Below are 21,586 nucleotides of genomic sequence, written 5' to 3'. Positions count from 1 at the left end.
ACCGGTGAAGCAGGATGTTATTATTCTGTATTGCAGTAGCGCCCCCATGTGGCGGGGCGAAAACACGCACTGAATCAGTGAAACACCATCATGCACCCTTTTCTTCCATCACAGTTAATGACTCCCCTATTCCCCTATTGGCTAGGTACTCCAGGCTCGCAATATACACAACACATTTGCTTATCAGTTTTTTCCATATAAGGTCTATCACCAACCTATTGTTTTTAAGATCACTTTGTACTTTTCTATGGGTACAGGAGGTTGATATTTCTTGAAGCTGTCATGCTTGTTTTATTGCATGCCAGGATTTCCTTATTCTGCTCTGTATTTTTTGCCTTATCCCTCACTACTTACGAAAGCCATGTTTAAGAAAGAAGAAACCCGTGTCAGGTAGTATCTAAAGGTTACCAAGCCCCAATTCCTGATTGATTATACCTTTTATGCTGTTCTAGCAAGCACAGATTGTTCATTTACATTTATTTAGCAGCCTTTTCCTTTTCAGTGAACTTGTGCATTCTTTTGTGGAAGTTGGTATTGTTTGTGTTTAATCACTGTGGGTGTTGCTCAAACCCTTTGGATTAATTTCCTACCCTGTTCGGGGCATCCTAGCCTCCATTCTGTTCTGCTCAGCATTCTTCTTGTAAAAAACAACCGTGCAGGCATTTTAACCTACACAGCCATTTTGTAAGAAAGGTGTCAGTTTGGTAAGGGTCTGTTCCTTGGTATTGGAAGTTTCTAGTGCAGAAACACAATTCTCTTGGCAAGACTGCTCTTAAATTTATCTTCATGGCTGTATGCCATGAGAAGTTAATGATAGTTTTAAAATACTGCATTGTTGCATACTCTGAGTATCTGAAGAAGAGACACAATAGGTTTCCTATGTATTGTTTTATGATCTGCAAAAAAAGACCATTATTCTTAGTTTATGCCCTGGTGAGATGGTGAAGATAGGCATTAGGGATAGGAACAAAGCTGCTATCCTTCTGTGCTCTGTTACTATGGAAAGCTGCATCACAAGCTTCTTAGATTCCCTGTCAGAAACTTTTCCAGAGATTCCCCCATCTTCTTGTAGATGCATGCATTCTTTTGCTGATGTTTTCTTTTTTGCTGAGATTGATTTTTATTTTTTTTTTTTTTCATTCTTAGTGAGAAAAGCCCTTCTCTGTACCAAAAGATTTTTATCAAAGCCTCTTCTATGCCTCTTTTTGCTTATAACGCCAAGTGTGCTTACTGGAAGTTTGTCCCTTAATTCTGATGTATTACAACAGTTCTGCAGCTGAATCAGAGTTTTTACACTAACAAGTATTGCACTTGTATGTTTTAGTTCTGCTTCCTAAGGATATGGTTCTGAATTTTGTTATTCTGTTTAAATTTCAGGACATCCTTCAGATCACCATGTTTATAATAGATCAGAGAATTAGAAAGTTAGTCATCTATTTTCACAGTCATGGAATCACAGAATGATTAGGGTTTTGGAAGGGACCTCTGGAAGTCACCTTGTCCAACCCTGTTGCTTGAGCAGGGTTGTCTAGAACAGGTAACCCAGGACCATGTATGTACAGCTTTTGAAGACAGCCAAAGAGGGAGACTCCATCACCTCTCTGGGCAACTTCTTAAAGTGCTCAATCATCCACACAATGAAGAAGTGCTTTCCAGTGGTCATCGAGAATCTCTCATGTTTCAGTTTTGTGCCCATTGCCTCTTGTCTCATCTCTGGGCACCACTGACAAGAGCCTGGGTCTGTCTTCTTTACATCCTCTCTTCAGGGCTTTACATAACACAGAATTGCAGGGGCTGGAAGGGACCTCTAGAGATCATCTGCCAAAGCAGGCTCCCTAGACCAAGTTGCACAGGTAGGCATCCAGGTGTGTCTTGAACATCTCCAGAGGAGAATCCACAACCCCTCTGGGCAGCCTGTTCCAGGGCTCTGTCACCCTTACCGTGTAGAAGTTCTTATGCACATTTGTGCAGAACTTCCTCTGCTCCAGCTTGTGGCCTTTTCCCTTCATCACCACACACCGCTGAAAGGAGTCTGGCCTCATCCCTTTGCCTCCTGCACTTTAAATATTTATAGACACCAGATCCGTGAGTCTTCCTTTCTCAAGGCTGAACAGACTCAGGTTGCTCAACCTTTCCTCATAAGAGAGGTGCTCCAGGCCCTTTGTGGCCATCCACTGGACTCTTTCCAGAAGATCCCTGTCTTTTTTGTACTGGGGAGCCCAGAAGTGGACACAGTGCTCCAGGTGAGGCCTCACCAGGGCAGAGTAGAGGGGGAGGGTCACCTCCCTTGACTTGCTGGCCATGCTTTTTAATGAACCCCAGGATGCCATTAGTCCTCTTGGCCACAAGGGCACACTGCTGGTTCATGGCAAGCCTGTGGTGCACCAGGACGCCCAGATCCCTCTCTGCAGAGCTCCTCTCCAGCAGGTCATCCCTCCAACCTTTACTGATGCATGCAGTGATTCCTTCCACAGTGATTCCTTCCACAAGACTTCATGCTTGCTTTTGTTAAACCTCATCTGCTTCTTCTCTGCCCAGCTCTCCAGCCTGTCCAGGTCTTGCTGAATGGCAGCACAGCCTTCAGGTGCATCAGCCACTCCTCCCAGCTCTGCGTTGTCATTGAACTTGCTGAGGGTTGACACTATACCCTCATCAAGGTCACTGATAAAGATATTGAACAAGACTGAATCCAGCACCTATCCCTGGGGAGCACCACTAGTCACAGGTCTCCTCTGAGAGGAGGTCACCCTCTGAGCTTGGCCAGTCAGCCAGTACCTGATTCACCTTGCTGTCCACTCATCTATCCCACACTTTCTCAGCTTCGTTATCAAGATGTCATGGGAGACAGTATCAGAAGCTTTGCTGAAGTCAAGGTAGATGACATCCACTGCTCTCCCCTCATTTACTCAGCCAGTGATGCCATCACAGAAGGCTATGAGGTTTGTTGACCATGATTTCCCCTTGGTGAATCCATGCTGGCTATTCCTGATGACGGTCTTCTTTTCCGCTTGTTCTTTATGCCATCTCCAAACAAGTTGTTTCCTTTCCAGGGACAGCGTGAGACTGACTGACCTGTAGTTGCCTGGATCCTCCTCCTTGCCCTTCTTGAAGACTGTTGAGTAACATTGGCTCTCCTCCAGTCTTCAGTCACCTCTCCTGTTCTCCAGGACCTGTCAAAGATGATAGAGAATGGTTTAGCAATCACCTCTGCCAGCTCCCTCAGCACATGGGATGCATCCCATTAGGGGCCATGAATTTGTGCACATTGATCCCACCAAGATGCTCCTGGACCACCCCCTTCTCAAACAGGGGGAAGCTCTCCATTTCCCGGACTCTCTCTCTTCCCTCCAGGGTCCAGGAGTCCCAAGGGCAAGTATTTGAACATTCCAAACCATGGGTCTTTAACCCACCCCAAACTATAACAGAATAACAGCAATAACAGAATACCGACAACACCAGAAGATGTGGGGGACTCAAACCCCTCTGCCACCTTCACTGTCCACAGAGGACTGTCCTCTGCTCATATTACAATATTCCCACAACCTTAGCAACAAATGGCCACCGTGATGGGACTTAAAGCCACAATCTTTGGTGGGACTCAAAGCCTTATTTAAGCTGAACCCCTTTATCAAGTTGGTGAGGGAACTTGAACCTATATTCAGACCTTGGTGCTATCCAGGCTTTTGCCTGAAATAACTTTTCCAGTGGGGATTTGAACCCTAACGTATGTTTATGGACCAACCCTGCATGGCTTTTGCCTGTGTACAAGCAGACAGTTCCCACGGGACTTAAACCCACAACCCAAGTTATGTAATGATGAAGAATGCCTTTACGTTCCCAGGGGCCTTACCTCAAGCACTTTAGTCTGAGGACTGAAAGTTTTCCCTGGGAATCCCCTTGGTGCTGGCTAGAAGTCCTGCAATCTCAGAATCTGCTGAGGTTCAGAAGCAGTGTCCTATATGTCTTGCCAAAACCGTTGCCAAATGAACTCCAGCCCAAATAAAACTCCTTAACACCAATGTAGTATTAAGAAGCAGGCATTCTTTAAGGCACTGGATGCACAAGGGATCCTTCCACCTAACATGCACCCGAACAGAATAAAGCCATATCCTGAATCATGAGAACGGATTTTCTATGTTGAGAGAACAGCCTTTCGCATAACTTGAGCGGATACAAGTTGAAGAACAGAAGGCTTGCATAAATATACGCTCAAGAATGAAATGTGGAGGCCAAGAAACTTGTTCTCAAGTGAAGATACAGTGGAATAGATGTCCTGTTGAAGATAAGATGGCAAAACAGATGTCTCAGCTCAACGTAACATCAGTAGGAACTGGTTAGAGCTACCCACCTTATAAGGTTGGAGATTCACAGTAGGAATGATTACTAGCCTTCATCCCATGACCACCAGAGACCCCCCAGCACATATTTTCAGTAGGGTGGGACAAGATGTTAATTATTTCTCAAAATTTCTGCCTGTTTTCTTGGCATGTAATTAATATGTATATGCTATGCCTTTAAATATGTAGTCTTTTCTGTCTTTGGGGTGCATCTCTCCCCTCCCCTCCCCTTTTCCCTTTCCCATTTTCTTATCTTCCAAAATTGATTTGTTTCTTCATCTTGACACTAAAAAGAGATCTCTACCAAGCCTCTTTGTGCCTTGAGATTTGTTCTGAATTATCCCATAGGCAAAGTAATTTGCCAGTCAGAAGCCTTCAGCAACTACATGCAAGAGTTTCCCTCAGGCAGCTGGCGTAAGAAAAACATCCCAGAAAAGCTTATTTTCTCCAAATGTCCACTGCTCCCACTCCATCTCATCAAAGATTTTACATGCCTGGAAGTACATAAAAGTGAGGCCATTTTGGACCAAGGGAGCACATTCCAGACTCTTACGGCCTTGAGAACATGCAGCTGCAAGCACTCTGTAAGGGTGGGGTCCATCCCAAACATCTACTGGTCACAGATGAAACAGGGCTGTATTTCATGGATTTCTCTTCACTACTTGCTTCAAGTATCCTGCTGAGCATTCGCTGCTCAGAAGCTGGCGTTCAGGCTGAATGAACTGGCACCCTTTCCTTTTCTACAAGATTTTTCTATAGGAAGGCCTTGTGGGATATAGGCCTCACAGCAGAGGATTGCAACAGGAGGGGCAGTAGAGCAGCACAAGCCCTAACCAGAAACACAAGGAGTGAGAGGGAGCCCCAGGCCCCCCTCAAGCACGAGCCATCTCCTCCTCAGGGAGGTGGTTCTGACACTGTGGATGGAGGCAGGAGGGATGACGGCCAGAGCCCCATGCATACAAAGGCTGTTCCCAGGGAGCAAGGCAAACAGGGAGTGTGTTGAACAAGACAAACAAACAGGGTGTGCTGTGTCAGGAGGGCATGGTGTGGCAGTTTGTGCTGCAGTTTGTGCAGGCAGGGCAAGCAGAGAGGGCCATATATATCAGCTTGAGCCTATCCATAGGGAAGTCTGGTGCCTCCATGGTGCCCAGGTCAGGAGCATTATTAGAAAACTTCCTGGCCTGCTTCACTCCTCTGATTATTATCCTTCACTGGTAATTCAGGTTGGCAATAAAGAAGCCACTGAGAGAAGCCTCAGAGTCCTCAGTGTCCAACCTTTTGTTGGGCCACACGCAGATAAGTTGCTCTGAAAGTAATGCCTCCTATGTATTTCCATGAAAACTACAATCGGTAGAAAGAGCACAGTAACATTATTTGATAGAAGAAATTCTTAGCTACAAAACACTATTTTTCAACATAGCCACCATCATTTTCAGCAGTGCTGGAACAAGAGGTGCTTACATGCTGTGCTTATGAAGATCTGCAGCAGCAGAGGTGACTCAGTGTTGCTATTTCTGAAATGCACCACTTGCCACATCTCTGTGCTAACATCTGCTGTTTGGGCTCCACAGAGCATAATGCAAGCATAAATGAATGTCAGTGGGTGTCATTTTTTTCTCGTTGTGGAATTCTATGACATACTTTTGCTGAAGCACCATTTTGTCAGACTACCCCTCTTCTGCCATCTGTCACACAGCAATAAAAGGAAGTGGAATACTGGTGAGAAGGTTCAACCTCTACTGCCATAACACCAACATTCACCTTTGATGTTGTGGGCCAACATCATAAAATAGGAGGCATTACTTCTGGAGCAGCCCTCATGAAATATACAATATCGTTAATATATAACTAACAAAACATTTTATTTTTTATTATTTTTCTTAAAACATTAAAAAAGAAAGGAATAAAAGCATAAAACAAGTGGGATACTTGACCTTGTTTTTGTGAAACTGACGCAGTCCTTGTTCAGTGGCAGTGGTTGCAATTCTCAGAGAGGTCTCAAGGTGTTCACCTGAGAATTTTGATGAAATTTTATTCTTCCTGTACTTCATCCTTGACAACTGTTCACAAATGCACATGCAGCAAATGAGTAAGGCATGGCTGTGAAGTAAAATATATTTTTCTCCTGTGAGAGAAGTCTCGTGAAATTCTGGTTGAGAGATATGTTCAGGTTTTTGAGTTGAATATGTGACTGCAACTCTGTGCATTCTATGCCATTTGAAAATTTGAAGCTAATGTATTTATATCTACTGAAAATTATGTCAGAACCATAAATCGATTTTTTTTTTTTTTTAATCTTGAAACCTGTTCTCAAACACCTTTATCAAAATGGAAGGGATGGCTGCGTATTCTTTGCTGTTCAAAGCACTGTGTTTGGCTGATGTATCAAAATGCAAACAATTATTTGTCACCACTTGAGTCAGCACTGCAAAGCACTGCCCTCCTGGTGCCCTTGTTTCAGTTGGCACAGTGTTAATAGCACACCAATGGTTTGGTTGTTGCTAAGTGATGGGTGCATGCCTGAACTGTGGTGAAGAGCTTCCACCTCTATAGCGTGGAGCAGGGGCATGCTGCATTGCAAGCCATGCTGGGCTGCGTGTGACCTGCAGGCTGTGAGGTGGACATACCTGCCTTAGGGCTATCAAAAGGAACTGCAGCGTGTTGATGGATGGAGCAGAAGCACAGGTGTTTTTTTTTTTTTCTATTCCTTCAGAAGCAGGGAAGGATACTCAGCAGACCAGGAAAACACATCTGATAAATACATGGCTGATGGGCTGGTACCAGTGCAGGAATTTTGTTTTTTTGATCATGGGGTGGTTTAAGGAGCATCTCACCCAATGGCTGCAGACACATCTCTTCTTTTTTAAGGGGGACAGTGATACTAGCTCAGGAGCTGTCAGAGCTTATGGAGAGAGCTTGCAATTAGATATGAAAGGGGAAGAGAGAGAGATGAGCCTGGGATAACAAAGCCAGAGTTGTGGTTAAGGTCAGTGGCTCAGCTGATGTGCACCTGCACAAATACATGCAACATGGCAGCAAGCAGGAGAAGATGGAAGCCATTGTGCAGCAGGCAAACTGTGACTTAGTTGCCATTACTGAAACATGGTGGGATTGCTCCTGCAGCTGGAGTGCTGCAACGGATGGCTATAAACCCCTCAGAAGGGACAGGCAAGGAAGGAGGGGTGGTGGCGTGGCTCTCTCTGTTAGAGAGGATTTTGATGTCGTAGAGCTCAGTGCTGGGAATGATAAGATTAAATCCCTCTGGGTAACAATCAGGGGGAAGGCCAACAAGGCAGACATCCCAGTGGGAGCCTGTTATAGATCACCAAACCAGGACAAGGAGACACATGACAGATGAAGTGCAGACAGTGATGGTGAATGGAATTAAATCCAGCTGGCAACCAGTCACAAGTGGTGCTGCCCAGGGGTTGATACTGGGACCTGTCCTGTTTGGTATCTTTATTGATGACTTGGATGAGGGGACTGACAGCACCCTCAGTGAATTTGCAGATGACACCACGCTGGGGGGGGGGGAGGTCTGCCTGGGAGTAGGAAGGCCCTACAGATGGACTTGGACATGTTGGATTGATTGGCTGATGCCAGTGGGATGAAGTTCAACAAGACTAGAAGTTACAAGGTCAGTAGCCCTGGTTCTTGCAGGGGACTTCAACATACCCAGTGTCTGCTGGAAATACTGATACAGCTGAGAGGAAGCAGTGTAGGAAGTTCCTAGAGTGTGTGGAAGATAACTTTCCAAGACAGCTGGTAAGCGAGCCTACCAGGGGAGGCTCCCTGATAGATCTGCTGTGAACAAAGAAAGAATGGTCAGAGATGTGGTGCTGGAAGCTGTCCTGGGCATAGCAATCATGAATTAATGAGTTTTGATCCTTGGAAAAGTAAAAAAGGAGATTAGCAGAATTGCCATTTCGGAATTCCAGAGGGCAGACTTTAGCCTGGTTAGGAGACTGGTTGATAGAGTTCCTTAGGAGTCAGTCCTGAGAGGCTCAGGGTTTCCGGAAGGCTGGATGTTGCTCTAGAAGGAAAGCTTAAAAGCTCAGGAGCAAGCTGCCCTCCTGTGGTGAAAGAGAAGATCAGTCTGAACAGAGAGCTTTGGGTAGAATTCAGGAAGAAAAAGCATTCACGATCTTTGCAAGAAGAGACAGGCCATTCAGGGGGGATATGAAGAGGCTGTGAGGCTCTGCAGGGAGAAAATTAGAGGGGTCAAAGCCCAACTGGAGCTTAAGCTGTCCACTGCCTTTAAAGACCAGCTGTACTGTGTATGCCTCTATAGCTCTGATTCACAGTACAAGGCAAATGAACTCTCTAAAATCCCTCTGCGCACCTTTTGTAGTGCATGAATCTCCATTCCACATGCATCTCCACTCCGCAGTTGTACCTGAGAATTTGCCCAAGTCTGGGAGATGTTACCCATTATGGAAGAGAGGAGAACATCATGGGTTCATTCAGTGGTTTTAATCATTGCTTGCTCAGAATCAAGCCCATCCAGCTTTATAAACTCCAAAGATATATTAGATGTTGTTTTCCCTAATTAAGTTAGAAATTTGAGTTTAGATAATAGTTACTAGCTCACTGTTTATTTACTTCTCCTACTTGATCTTGTCATGCTAAAGAACTAAATTTCCCTCTCTCAAATTTAACAGGTCTTCGACTGGCCACTGATACAAAACACTGCTTATATTCAGGATTTTCATTTCATTGTAGGATAATTAATGAAAGATTGGACTGCAAGGATGAAATTGGAAGTTCAGTTGGAAGGGACCTACAACAATCATCAAATCCAACTGCCTGACCATCTCAGGACTAACCAAAAGTTAAAGCATATTATTAAGTCCATCATCCAAATGCCTTTTGAACATTTGCAAGCATGGAGCATCAGTCATGTCATTAGGAAGCCTGTTCCCCTGTTTGACTACCTTCAAAAGAAATAATTTTTTCCTAATGTCCAGTTTGAACCTCCTTTATTGCTGCTTTGTGCTATTCCTATGCATCCTATCATTGCTTACCAAGGAAAAGAGATACAGACGTGTCTCTCCATTTTCCTTCCTCAGGATGTTACAGAGAGCAATGAGGTTGTCTCAGCCTTCTTTCCTCCAAACTAGATAACGTAAGTGTCCTCAGCTTCTCCTCATAGGACACACCTTCCAGTCCATCTGTCAGATTTGTTGCCTTCTGGGTACTGTCAAGGACATTAATATCCTCTTTATATTGTGTAGCTCAGAGCTGCAAAGGATGTTTAAACCAAACCACATCAGCAGGAAATACAGTGGGACAATCACCTCAGTTGAGCAGCTGGCTATGCTGTGTTTAATACACCCCAAAGTGTTGTTCACCCTCTTGGCTGCCATGGCATGCTGCTGGCTCATGTTGAGCCTGCTATCACTGGCATCTTTAAGATCTCTTTCAGTAGGGCTACTACTTTCCAGCCACTCAACTCCCAGTCTGTACCTGTGTTTTGATATTACATTACAGGTGTATAACCTGGCATTTATCACTGCTGTTGATGATTCTCCAGTGCTCCAATGTATCTGGGTGCCTGCACAAGGCCTCTTGTCCCTCTGTAGGGTCAACTATACTTCCCATTTTAGTATCGTCAATAAATGTGCTAAGGATGTATTCCAAATAGTTGATAAAAATGTTAAACAGGGCTGACACTAGGACTGAGCCCTGAGGAACACCTCTAGTGACCACCTGCCAGTCAGATGTAGCCCCGTTCACTACAACTCTTTGACCTCTACTATTCAGACAGTTCATCACTCAGCATAGCATGAACCAGCTCAACTCAGATGCTGACAATTTGTCCAGAAGGTTGCTGTGAGGAGTGGACTTCAGTAAAGCAGAAATACTTTTTGTAATTATGCATGAATGTTCTGAGTGTTCCAGAAATAATTGCTTGCATGCTTCCTCCACTGCAGGGCTCCTTCCCTCTGAACTCATGTATGTATGAAATAATGGATGTTCCTATGGCTGCAGTTTTCAAACTTTGATGATGACATTGTTTGTATTGGCCTGTCCTAAGTAGGACTGCAAATTTTCTGTGTTATTTAGGTGATTTCATTCTAGATAGTGATTCCAAATATGTCTGATGCTTAGTGATGCAAAAGACCATGTAGAAAGGGCAAAATTGGATGTAGAAAGGGCAAAAACAATTGGATGGATTTTGTAATGGCAAATCTCTAAGATCTATGAAATTCTAAAACTCAACTAAACCTGAGTTTATTTTCATATAATTTCCCTATTGAGAGCCATGTGTACCCAGATTTACATTCTTAGCCCCCATTTACACTGAGTTTTAACTCAGTTTCCATCAGATGTTATACTGTGGAGCTGGCACTAGGCGTAAGAACAGAAGGTATATTACATTTGTTTTTGGAAGGAGAATTGAAGAAGTCTGAACATGTGGATCATAGTTTGCCTGTAGCAGAATTCAGGAAAGCCAGGTTAGAGTTGGCTAATGCTGGTGATGCCAAGGAGCAGGCCAGAGTCTATCTACTGGGACTGTCTGAAAGGAGTCTATCCACGGGGACTTGCCCATCCATTAGCGAAAGGTATATCCAGCACCACTCCCCACCCTTCTCCCTTCTTGATGATACCTCTGTCACCCATCATTCCTGTCCTTGAACACGAGTGACCCCCACTTCTGCCTCTGTTTTTGGGACAGAAGCACTTACCTTTCTGCTATGGCACCAAGAAGTTTTCATCACTGACTCTGCATCATAGTCACTCAGACACTGACACCAACCTTTGAGATATGCAAGAAAAAAATTCTTACATTCTGGACACCAACTTAAAAGACCATTTCTGGTCTTTCTGCCTTGCCCGCCCTCTCTTCACATGCAAGTTGGAACAAATTTCAGTTTTCACATCTACTAATATAGATGTAAATGACAAATAACATCACTGTCTTCCACCCACCATCTTCCGCCCTAATGCTGTGTGTGGTGTTACACATCATTTCTGGTATCACTAATATGTTGATAACAAGATCTTACTGGCTACAGTCACAGAAAAGAAACTTTATTTTTATACTGAATATCTAAATATTTCCTCCTTCAGCCTTTGCGTGTGAAATTCAGGAGGAAAATCAGAGAACCTTGTGCTCAGTTATTTGCTTTTCAGGACTTTTGAGCTAAACCAAACTAAACAGTTATGTAACATGGAAAGTATTACATTTCAAGAGAGTCAGGAGCTCTGGAATTTATTTAAATGCTGCTCATAGGTCTCCATTTATGGCGATCAGACTGCACAGGCAGAAAAGAGAAAAAAAACACAAAAATGGAAACCAACCCAACATCCCAGTACTGAAGTGGACACAGGAAATAACATCATGATAAATGGATGTCTCTGAAGTAATCAGGTGTTTTTAAATCCTCACTGGTCAAATGAGGTTAAGACTTTTATAAACATTTGATTTTAAGAGGAATGGATGGATAGACACAGACTTAATCCAGATAATGTTTGAATACAGTGAAGTAGGGAAGATTCAACTTTCATTAGAAGACTGACAAAAATACAACTTTGGGAAAGACAACAGGAAATAAAACTGAAGCCTCTCACAAAGTGAAAGGAAAATATATTTTAAAAAAATAATTCAAATTTGAATTAGGTGAGTGTCATTTTTATTGTATTGCATAGAATCATAGAATAGTGGAATCATAGAATCACCAAGGCTGGAAAAGACCTCCAAGATCATCCAGTCCAACTGTCCAACTACCACCAGTATTTCCCCACTAAGCCATGTCCCTTAGTACAACATCTAAGTGTTTCTTGAACAACTTCAGGCATGGTGACTCAAGCATTTCCCTCGGCAGCCCAACTCAGCGACTGACCACTCTCTCAGAGAAGAAATTTTTCCTGACATCCAACTTGAATTTCCCTTCACAACTTGAGTCCATTTCCTCTAGTCCTGTTGCTACCTTCCTGGAAGAAGAGGCTGATCCCCACCTCACTTCCCTTCAGGTTTTTTGCAGAGAGCAACTCCTGAGCCTCCTCTTCTCCAGACTAATCCTAATCCAGAACAATCCTAATTCCCTCTGCCACTCCTCAGAAGACTTGTGCTCCTCGCCAGCTTCATTGCCCTTCTCTGGGCATACTCTAATTTGTTTTGGAGCAAATTTGCTCAATTCTATGCATCTATACAACATAACAAAGGCTTTCCCCTGAATGTAGCCTTGTGACCTGAGTCTGTTGAACAGTTAAAATAATGTGAAAGCTGCTTAAGCCACTTTAAAGATTTTAGCACTATTCCTAATTTACTGTCTTGCCTTTTGTGTTTTTAAAGATATTCCTCCTTTCTTGATAGCACTATGTATATGCTCGCTAAATGCAAAGCAATTCAACTTAGAAATCAGCCAGAGAAACCAAGAACTGATGGCACAATGAGGAAGCTTTGGAAAATATTTCTTCTAATTTGTTTTGGAGCAAATTTGCTCAATTCTATGCATCTATACAACATACCAAAGGCTTTCCCCTGCCACAGGCAGCTGCTAGATCAAGTACTGGGTTAGACTGCCCAGGGGCCCATCCAGCCTGGCCTGAAACACCTCCAGGGATGGAGCATCCACAACCCCTGTGGGTAACTTGTTCCAGCATCTCACCTCTCAGTAAAGATGTAAACTAAGGAGATGGATGAATGTTCAACAGGATTGCCTAAAATCTTAGAGTCAAGTTCAGATTAACCCTTTGGCATTTTCTGTGCGTCTCATGGTAAGAAGGACGAAAGGTACTCACCATTAAAATGTGCTTACTAAAGCAAAACAAAGCACAGTGCCTCATCCTATACTCTAAGCAGTTCAAAACATCTTATGAAACATGACACATCTCTTCTGAAGCATGTTCAGGACACACTATGGCACAGCTTAGTGACTGTCTTCTCCTTGCCAGAGAGTACCATGGAGTTTTCTCTTAGGATGGAAAAGGTTGGTGGTTTCACTTAGAAAAAAAAAAAAAAAGTGAATAGAAAGGCAAAAGCAGACATTGCTTTGAGTACTTAGACCCTAACCACTTTTTATTTTGTTTAAGAGATTAAAAACTTCTTACAGTTTCTTGCAAGTTAAGATTGGCTGCTTATACACTCAAGGTGACATCATAGTCTTATATAAAGAAACCCAAAAGGATATTAAAAAGGGAACAATGAGTTTTCCCTGGTTTGATTGCTATTGCTCTTATACATTGCATACCCTTGCTTCCTTTGAGAGATGCCCTTGCTATTTTTGTGTAGGTGAATATGAGTATGACATATATTAGTAAAACTTATTATGGCTGTCCCAAACTTTGGGATGTCTGTGCTGTTGTGAGCTAAAAAGCACAAGTGGCAGCTGTAGTTTTGCCTGAAGAATCCAACAAAATACTACTCATCCCTTCACTGGGCTCCAAAGTTTTCCTGCCAAGGAAATAATTCTTTTGTGAATTGTTATAATCACATATATTTTCCTCTTTGAAATCACCACAGTGTTTCACCTCACGAATCTTCCATAACTTTTGTTTACCCTACACAGTCTATGAGCAAGGAGTGTAATAACTTCAGTGGCACTCTGTGTGTGTGGCCTGGAACACACTGCCATACATTTTAGCTGTCTGTGAACAACAAATGCGTTGTGAATAAATGTTGTTGATAATAGCAGCATACATTTAGCATGACTGTGTACCTGTATGAAGAGATGATCTCTGTGACCTTTTGGAAATGGCGTTTCATTAGAAGCATCGATGACATTTTTATAAACCAAAAGGTCTCACGTCTCATTTAGATGTATCCTGAATATTGGCAGATGAGTTCTTGAAGCCTCTATTGTCTCTTTTTATATTTCACATTGGAATGAATTTCATCTGAACTGACAACATAGAAGCAGAGAGCTTAGTACTGTATCTGTGCTTAAGACAGACAACAGCCAGAATTGTTGTTACTTGGGCTGCAAGAAAACAATTATTGCAGCACAGATACTGTGCTTGCTTTCTACAGATGCGCAGATGTCCCCTCTCACTTTTCTGGCACACATACATATTTAACACCACATATATACACACATTACATACTTAAGAACAAAAAAGGGATGGGAAGGAAAGGAAGAGAAAGTGACACAGTTATATTTTCTTCCTTTGGGTTCTCTCCCTGTGCCCTTTGGTTGACTTTATCTTTCTCCCTCCACAATATTCTGTGCACAGTCTGAAGTGACTGAAGTGCTGTTCAATTCTAATTCAGCACCAGTGTCCCCAAAATCTCTTTTCTGATTCCAAAGCAGCCAAAACAGATTCGCTGAGTAATGTTAAAGGGATCTTATAGGACAGGTACTGAGATGAAGAAAGCATCAGTGAGATTACTTTTCCAGTGAGAGAATATCCAAGTGTTAACAAAAGTTAAACAAAATCCTGCTTTTTGAGGACACATAGTTACATTTTACATTAAATGCTTAATAAAAGTAGTTCGCTTTCTCTGAAATTTTGATTTCATAACTACAGCTCTAACTGCAGATTTTGTCTTAGTTCAGCATTGTGACTTCTTAGTTGTGAAGAGACCTCTCACTTACACCAGCTTTACTATTTTGGATTAAGAAATTAAAAATCAAAATACAGTGTTGAAAGAGCACATAGTTTGGGGGACCTATCCCCCAGGATGTATACATTATTTTTTGTTTGTTTGTTTTGTTTTTCATGGAGATTTATGAGCATGGTAGATTTTGTTTTTATTTGGATTAGTCTACATGGGATACACAGAAAGTTCATTCTTTGCTTAGCCTGCTGAATTAGTCACATGCACCCAATAGATGAAAAAGCCTCGAAGTTCTGCTAACAGGCAGTAGGGGAAATAGTGAGTTACTTACGTCCAATGTAAATTTGAATACATCCTAGAAACTGTGATGAAGTTGTCGGAAATAAAGCAACCAAAGAATTGTTGGCTTTGTTCCTCTAGTAGCATTAAGTGAATACCCCAGGCAGCAGTTATGCAGTCAGATCAGTCCTGCGATTTCTGCAGTACTGGATTATGAGGGTGTGGGGAACTTGTTTACATGACTTCAAAGCATATCTCAATCTGTTTTCTCATTTTTATGTAAAACTTGTTCACTAACATATTAACTGCAGTAGGATCTTAGGAAAGTTGTAAAAGCTAAAGGAAATGAAATGCTTTCAGCTCAGTGTATCCATCTTTAAACTAGCCAACGATAGTCTCTTGAAGTCCTTGTGTCAATTGATTTTGAACATTTTTCTCTGCAATGAAAGATTTTTGATCTTGCACTTGCCAAGCAAGAGATATGGGAGAATTCAGAAATTATAGGAACAGAGAATAAAACCACAGCAAGTCAAAGGGACTTAGGTGCAATGCTACACAGATGCGAAAAGACAAGGTTAAAATTGAAGAGAGCAGAAGTTTTATCCCTTGAACCCATTCACACAGAAACAATTAGTTTTCATAGATACGCTGTTGTCAGCATGTTAGGTTCTTGGCTTGAAACTGCTGAGTGAAGTAATGAGTGTGTGGCTTTTGGTCAGGTGTGGAAAGGTTCTTCCTCCACCTCTCTGGGAAGTGGAAGACAGAACCAAAGACTCAGAATCACATAACCATTTAGTTGGAAATATTTTTAAGATTAAATCTAACCAACACCTAACAGTACTAAGTCTATCACCACGTCCCTAGGTGCTACATCACACAGAGGAGATGACTTGGCATCAGATGGAAATCTATTTGAAGAAGAAGGCAAAGATTGGAGTGGGGCATGGCCACTCCTGGTCTCCTTAGTGTCGCTCTTGAGAGGAAATTGGTCCTAGAAAGAGTAACACTGACAAACTTGATGCTACGCTATGTGGTGACTGAGAGTAGAGAGATTGTGACTTTCAAAGGTTAAAGTTGCAGCCTTCATAGTTAGGAAGAGTCCATTGCTTGTGGATTTTCTGCTGTCCACATCAAGAAGACTGCCTGACATCCAGTACCACTACTTCAAGAGCAGCATCACACACAAACACGAGTGCTTGCAGTTTGAGGCCTACAGTACATTTGTCCACTGCAAGTTACTTCTGCTTTATATTAAATTCTCAATTTTCTCATCTTCCTCTCCTTGTGTATTTATTCTTGTACACTTGTAAGGCAATTAGCTTCATTGCTTTTGGCCTGCATATTCATCACCACCTTTTCATCAACATCCCGACCATAAATGCTAGATACATAAAGTGTAAGGCCCAATATTTTACTTTAAAAATTCAGGATATACATATCTAACACAGCTCTTCTTTTTACTTCAATGTGAAAAAGAAAATGTTTTTTGAAAAGTATTTTTTTGTGTGTGTGTATTTGTTTTGTTTCAGTTTGGATTTTTTGATCATATGCTTAGGAGAAAGGCTGGTTTGGATCATATTGAACCATATGTTTAGGAGTAAGGAGAGAGGCTTGCAAGGGGTTTGTCTTGAAGAAAGTTTATTGGATTCTTTGAGGGAGGAGCTTTGTATAAACTGTCCCCAGTTTTGCAGAGTAGCTCTTTGCATGTATTCTTCTTCTGAAGGCAGCTTGCAGAGTCAGCCTCGGCTGTGAGTAATAAAGACCTGGCAGAGATTAAACCTTAGTCAACTGCCTGCTCCTGAAATGCCAAAAGCACCAGAAGGCTGGGAGAAAAGGGCTAGGGCTCAGTTAAAAAACTCTGTCGCTGGGCAAATGAAAACATTACAGCAGCTGAAGACCATTTCCTGCTATTTCATTGCTGTTCTTTAGCAAGAAGGGAAAGGGTCTGGAAAATATTAAATTTGCCCTACAGGGCATATTAAAAACATCTGGAATTTTACAGACATTAGTTGACTGTTGCATGACTGTATGTTTTTGTTGGAAATCCATCACAGTTATGCAAGATGTTTGGGCTTTTTAAACTTTTCTTTTGTTTCAAGGTACCACCAGAGCTTTTGACTAATATTTTCATCATTATGACAAAGTAAGTTTTAAGTATGTGATCTTACTTTTAATGAAAAATTAAGCTGATTTAGAAAAACGATAACAAAACAATTGTCATTCAGATTTGTATTTATGCAGACATTTTTGCTTTCTGTTTCTGATGCATGTCTCCCACTCTAAAGTGGCTTCTGACAGAAGATGATAAACTCAGATAATTTTCAGGGTGAGGCTTTCCTTGGGATGGGAAATTTATTGAGTGCAAAGCAGTAATAAGAACAAAACCATACAAGGAAAAGTTGAAATCATTTAGCTAGACTCTTTTTCTTTCTAATCTTTCCAAGCACATATATTGGGATTATAAAACACTTTTTTTTTTTTTTTTTCCCAGACACAGTGAGGTTGTTAAATCTGCCACATCTGTCTCTCCTTTCTCGACCTCCCACATTTTTGGCTTGGAGTAAAAGAGCAGTGTTTCCACCATAATGGGATGGCAGGGCAGGAAAAAGGTTTTTCTGCAAATGAATAGCAGAGCAGAATAATTTACATCTTTTGTAAAGCCTTTTAACATTGGGCCATTTGGGGAAAATTATTTTGGGTAGATTTTTTTTTTTTTTAAATAAGAGTATAAAAAGGAGAGGTCAGTGGAGACAGAGATAAGAGAATGGGTAGGGAATGGTTCTTTTTGACATATGAAGTTTGTTGAATTCTTTCACCAAAAAACCCCACAGGCATTAGCTTATTCGTGATTGCTGGTGTCAAGTTGTAGGCTGGAGTAATTACAAGCCTTGGATAAGTGGGTCATGGAGATACAGTGATGGAAATTACTTTCACACAGCTTTTTCTTTAAAAAACTCAAAACAGATTAAAAAGTATATCAATAATAATGTGAGTCATTAAATGAATAGAGAACTTAAAGGAATTTGACAGTGTAAAGAGGCTATGTTTGTCGTAAGGAATTTTCCAGTTTCTGGCTCTAACTCTATGTTTGTCAAGAGAAATTAGGCTTATTTTACATGCCATCTTTCTCACGTCCAAACCATACTCAGATCTGGAACCTTTCTGGGATAGCCAGGATATCAGCATCACAATGGCAGAGCTCTTTACTACCAATGGCACAGAACGTTGCTGGTATCACAGCCAACCAGTTCAACAAATAACTACATTTGTTGTTTATGAGCCCTGATGGGATGCATCTCTGGGTGCTGTGGGAGATAGACAACATTGTGAGGCCATTCTTGATAACCTTTAGGCTGGGAGAACTGCCTGAAGATCAGAGAAAGGCAAATGTCACTCCTATATTCAAAAACAGGCAAGGAGTACTCAAGGGATTACAGGTAATAGCTTTACCTCGATCCCTAGGATGGTGATTGATCCTGGAAACCATTTCCAAGCACATGAAAGACAAAGAAATCATCAAGACTAGCTAGCATGGATTCACCAACGGGAAAGTATACTTGACCAGCTTTATAGGCTTCTACAATGAAATGACTCACCAGGTAGATGAGAGGAAAGCAATAGCTGTTATCTACCTGGTCTTAAGTAAGGTTTTGACACTGTCTCCTATAAGATCCTCATAGACAATCTGTTGAAGCAGCTGGTTGGGCTGGATAGGCAGACAACGAGATACCTGGAAAGCTGTCAGAAAGGACAGGCCTCAAGATGGTGATCAGTGACACGTGAGCATCCCCAGCAGGAATGTAGATGACACAAAACTGTCAGGAGTGGTTGTACACCAGAGAGGGCCATGCCTCCAAAGAAAGGAACCTGGTTAGGCTGGAACCTCATGAAATTCAAGAAGAGGAAATACAAAACCCAACACCTGGAGAGGAACAACTCCAGGCACCAGTACTTGATAGGACCTAGTTTTACCTAAGAGTCCTGGTGGATATCAAACTGTATGTGAGCCAGCAGTGTGATCTTCCAAAAAAAGAAGGGTAAAGGTATCCTGGGCTTCATTAGGTAAAGTATGGCCAGCAGGCAGGCACAGTTTCGTTTGTTTGTTTGTTTGTTTTCCTGCTCTATTTAGCCCTGGTGAGGCTACAACACTTGGAACACCATGTGAAGTTCTTTACAGTATGAGAGAGACACGGACATATGTGAGAGAATCTAGCAAAGGTGGAAGATGATGATAGGATTGGAGCGTTTCACATAAGATGAAGGGCTGAGAGAGCTGGAGCTGTTTAGCCTTAAAAAGAGAAAGCTTAAAGGGAGATCTTGTCAATATATATAAATATCTGAAGGATTTGTGCAAAGACAGAGCTGGTCTCATTTCAGTAGTGCCTAGTGAAATGAGAAGAGGCAGTGGGTATGAACTGAAATACAGGAGGTTCCCTCTGAACATTGGGAAATTTTTATTTACTGTGATGGTGAATGAGCACTGGCACAAGTTGCCTGGAGAAGTTGACAAGTGTCTCTTCTTGGAACTGTTTTGAATAGACCCACTTGCAAGTGGGTCAAGGTGGCCCTGGTTGAGCAAGGAGGAGGGTTTGGACAAGATGACCTCAGGGGACCCCATCCCAACCACTCTATGCTTCTGTGATAAGGTAGTATTTAATGATTATTGCACTGAGTTCAGAATTCACTCTGGAAATTCTAAGCCTGATAAACCTAATATTCCCCCAACTACACACTTCTCAAGGATTTAAAAAAAAAAAAAAAAAAAAAAAAAGGTTTTTGGAAAATTATGAGCACCGCTGCTGCTCTTATGGTTATCACAGCTTGTGAATGACATCTATGCATCTCTGTCATTCACAACTTACTGGATTCAGAGGGACAAGATACTGCTCAGACTATCCAGGGTGCCACTTTGCCTCCCACAGAAGAGAGTACTTAGTTTCTTCAGTCTTTAGAACTGGATACTTTCTCTAAACTGCCTGTTGAAAAGCAACACTGCTTGTGCAGACTTTGAAAAATGTGAAGTTTTACAGAAGAGAGTTCATTCTTTCTTATTTTACTTGGCTCTTAGACTGTGTCATTTAAGGCATTATGTATTAAATGCAAAGTATTATTGATTGCACAATATATTGTTGATTGAGCTGTGTTCAAAACTATAACAAATTGATATATCCTATTTAATACTTCTTTTTGGACATACAAGTAGAATGAAATGGTTGCCATTCTTCCTCCCATGAGTCAGGAAGGGACTAGTCCCAGATATGCATACAGTCTGGGAGGAGAACTCCTTGGGAGCAGCCCCACTGAGAAGGGGGTCATGGATGAAAAACTTAACATGAACCAGAAGTGTGCATTTGTGGCCTGGAAGGCTGCATAATGATAATGATAGGGAAAAGGGGAATGGTTTTAAACTAAAAGAGGGAAGATTTAGATTAAATGTCAGGAGGAAGTCTTTTACTGAGAGAGTGGTGAGGTGCTGGAACAGGCTGCCCTGAGAGGTTGTGGACGCCCTGTCCATCCCTGGAGGTGTTCAAGGCCAGGTTGGATGGGCCCTGGGCAGCCTGGATTAAAACTTGATCTAGCAGTTGGCTCTGCAAGAGGTAAGGGGGTTGGAACTTGATGATCCTTGAGGTCCCTTCCAACCCAAGCCATTTTATAATTCTACGAATTATGTTGTTATTTTGTTATGTCTAGGTAATCTGAATAATAAGATACAGTCTCTTAAGGCATAGTGCTAAAGCTAATGGAAGTCTTTTGACAGTTACATACTTCAACAACAAAGCCGTTCAGTACAGAGGGAAGCTAAGTACTTGAAGAACAGAAGGCTGAGGTTTGCACAACCCTAACAGTGTGTGCAAAACATAGGAGCTGCTCCTGTTTGTAGTTCAGCAATGCTAAAAATTCCCTGGGCTTTTTTAAGGAATTTCAAATAACTGTTGTGCAATCAATTTTTCTCTCTTTATGTCCCAACACAGAAGCAGAGTCATGAAATGAATATAATTTTTGTGTTACTCAATAAAAATAATAGCACCACAAGAAAAATGCTCATCTGGCCTTACTAATCCCTCTCTCAGCAAATAACTGGCTATAATTTCTTTGATGACTCCAGATTAATGCATTTCCTGCAGAGTTAATGGCAGACTTGCTGATTATAAGCCTAGCTTTGCCGCAGGCAGTGGTCATTATTCTCTAAAATGTGACCTATGTCTTAGCCACAGTTACTTTGTTAGTTTGAATCCACTAGGTATCTGTGTATTTTTTGTTATTTCTTTCCCCACACTCCTTGGTCTACCCCAGTCTCCCTCTCATTTTGCTTGTGACAAGGCTGAGAGCCATCTATTCTAACTGCTGACAGTGGTGGATAAAAGGAGGCATGGGAATGAATACTTAAGGAAAATTCTTCTTCCATTCATATTTACTTGAATGATGATGAGTCACTAATACTTGTCTACCTCTCCTTTAAATAAAA

General features: G+C 41.9%; 1 long non-coding RNA gene across 2 annotated transcripts; it reads right to left on the bottom strand.

The window, feature by feature from the left end:
• Positions 1-9,000: 9,000 nt before the first annotated feature.
• On the bottom strand, positions 9,001-13,278 carry LOC149918368 (uncharacterized). Of its 2 annotated transcripts, none has more exons than XR_016465408.1 (3): positions 13,086-13,278; positions 11,027-11,097; positions 9,001-9,578 (listed from the first exon to the last, which is right to left on the bottom strand). It is a non-coding gene; the product is annotated as an uncharacterized LOC149918368 (long non-coding RNA). The 2 variants fall into 2 exon arrangements; XR_016465409.1 differs by having other exon boundaries at positions 9,001-9,534.
• Positions 13,279-21,586: the final 8,308 nt, after the last annotated feature.

The sequence above is a fragment of the Phasianus colchicus genome, chromosome 3, assembly GCF_987193195.1.
Source record: "Phasianus colchicus chromosome 3, bPhaCol1.hap1.1, whole genome shotgun sequence".
NCBI lineage: Eukaryota > Metazoa > Chordata > Aves > Galliformes > Phasianidae > Phasianus > Phasianus colchicus.
The sequence above is the reverse complement of the archived record's forward strand: the minus strand, read 5'-3'. Positions and strand labels throughout refer to the sequence as shown.